The 1,969-nt window shown below is 49.8% G+C and overlaps 1 non-coding gene across 1 annotated transcript; it reads right to left on the bottom strand.

Moving 5' to 3' along the window:
* Positions 1-289: 289 nt before the first annotated feature.
* Positions 290-473, bottom strand: LOC138297610 (U2 spliceosomal RNA). Its single transcript, XR_011204181.1, has one exon. It is a non-coding gene; the product is annotated as a U2 spliceosomal RNA (small nuclear RNA).
* Between the last annotated feature and the right edge of the window lie 1,496 nt (positions 474-1,969).

Raw genomic sequence — 1,969 nt, 5'->3', positions numbered from 1 at the left:
GCTGAAGATTCAGTCTTTTTCTGACATTTTTCTCCACCGAAGTGAAGCCTCTGGGCAGAGGAGAAAAAAAAAAAAGGGGGGGGGGGGGAAGAGTCAGGGAATAAAATACCACAGAAATATAAAACGGAATAAATAAATAACGACATAAATAAAACAAGACACGGCTGCCACAAAGTGGCCAGGTTGGTTTTATTTACACACAGACATTAGCGCCACTTTACAGAGAGACAGTGAAACGCTACTTTTGCTTTTTCATCTTTTTTTTCAACAGCATGTTTTTCCCCGGGTGGGGAAGTGCACCATTCCTGGAGGTACTGCAATACCAGGTTGATGCGTGGAGTGGACAGAGCAAGATCCTATTCCATCTCCCTGTTCCAAAAATCAATTTAATATATGGTCCCCAGATAGAGGACGTATCAGATATTAAGCTGATAAGAACAGATTATTTTTTTATTTTTTTTATCAAATGTCAGGAATTCGTGCTTTGGTTCAGATACATACAATCGTCACCGTACACAAATACCTATTTGATCGTAAGTTGTAGGTAACAAGCTTGATAACATGTGCACAAGCTATCCCTTTGACCTTTTACCTGTTAAGGAAAAAGGTCACGTTAATCAAATGAAAAAAATTTCATTACATCACTTTACATTTACTACACCTGTCTTCATCTGAGTCCTCTCCGTTCGCCTTTCGGGTCCTGAAGAGAAAAAAGTAGACAACAGGTTAGTGGACCCTCCGGGGTGTACCCCTTCAGGTTTCGTCATCGCTGTCGTTGTCCGATCCGTCCAGTGCTGCGTAGTCACGCAGGAGGCTGTGGATCATCTTCCGGCAGACCGGGGTCGATTTCTCCTTCTTCCCTACTACCAGGCGGTTTCTGGAAAATAGAAGAACATCTTTAAGGCAGCACAAGAGCCTCCAGCAGCCCTGGAGGTCTCCGAGTGCGTGGGAACCGGGGAACAAACCATACATTACCGAGTCTGCAGTGATGCATGTTGTTGGTATCCAGGCCCCAAGCTCCGTGCTTAGGGCCTTCAGAAGGTCCTGGGCGTAGGCGCATTCCCAGAAGAGATGGTAGGTCATCTCATCTGCGGTGCATCCTCTTGGGCAGGACTTGTATCGGTTGAGCCCTCTTGCGTGCATGAAGGCCCTCACTGGCAGGCCTCCCTGGATGGCCATCCACGCAATGTCCTTATGTTGGTTGGTCAGGCGTTTGGAGGCTACGTTTCTCCAGACGTGGTCCGCTGTGGCAGAGGGGAGGGCACCGATTGGTTCGCTGACGTCCCTCGCACGGATCTGTCGGTGGATGATCTTTGGAGTCCACTGCGTCGGGGCTGGTGCCGCCGGACCGTGCTCCTTGATGAACTTCTCCACTTCTTTGTAAAACCATGGGGTTTCCCAGTTGTAGGGGACTGCGCTGTCCCATTCTGCCCAACCAAGTCGCCTCCACGTCGGTAACAGAAAAAACCGTGCCATCAGGAAGCCGGCGTGGCTTTCATCTTTTGCCCTCAGGGTGTTCCTCACGCAGTGGCATACGAAGGTTCCCCTCAGGATGGTGGCTATGTCTGGCACTCCTTTGCCTCCTTTGTCGTGGGTTTTGAACATCACCTCCCTCTTCACTCTATCCATCTTGGAGTTCCAGATGAAGTAGAAGATCATTCTCGTGATGGCCTTGGTCGTTCGAGGCTGCACTGGCCATACTTGTGTGACGTACAGGAGCACTGGCAGGGTCTCGTTCTGCAGGACCAAAGACTTCCCTTCGATCGTCAGCTTCCGGAGGCTCCAGAGTCCCAGCTTCTGCTTTGTCTTTGCCAGTCTTTCTTCCCATGATTTCTCTGCCGCCCCTTTTCCGCCGAACCAGACTCCAAGGATCTTCAGGAAATCCTGCTTGATGGGGAATGGCAGTGGGTCTCTGGTGGGGGTCCAGTGGCCGAAGAGTAGGGTTTCTGACTTGGCACTGTTTATCTTT

The sequence above is a fragment of the Pleurodeles waltl genome, chromosome 5 (genome assembly GCF_031143425.1).
Source record: "Pleurodeles waltl isolate 20211129_DDA chromosome 5, aPleWal1.hap1.20221129, whole genome shotgun sequence".
In the NCBI taxonomy this organism is placed as follows: domain Eukaryota; kingdom Metazoa; phylum Chordata; class Amphibia; order Caudata; family Salamandridae; genus Pleurodeles; species Pleurodeles waltl.
The sequence above is the reverse complement of the archived record's forward strand: the minus strand, read 5'-3'. Positions and strand labels throughout refer to the sequence as shown.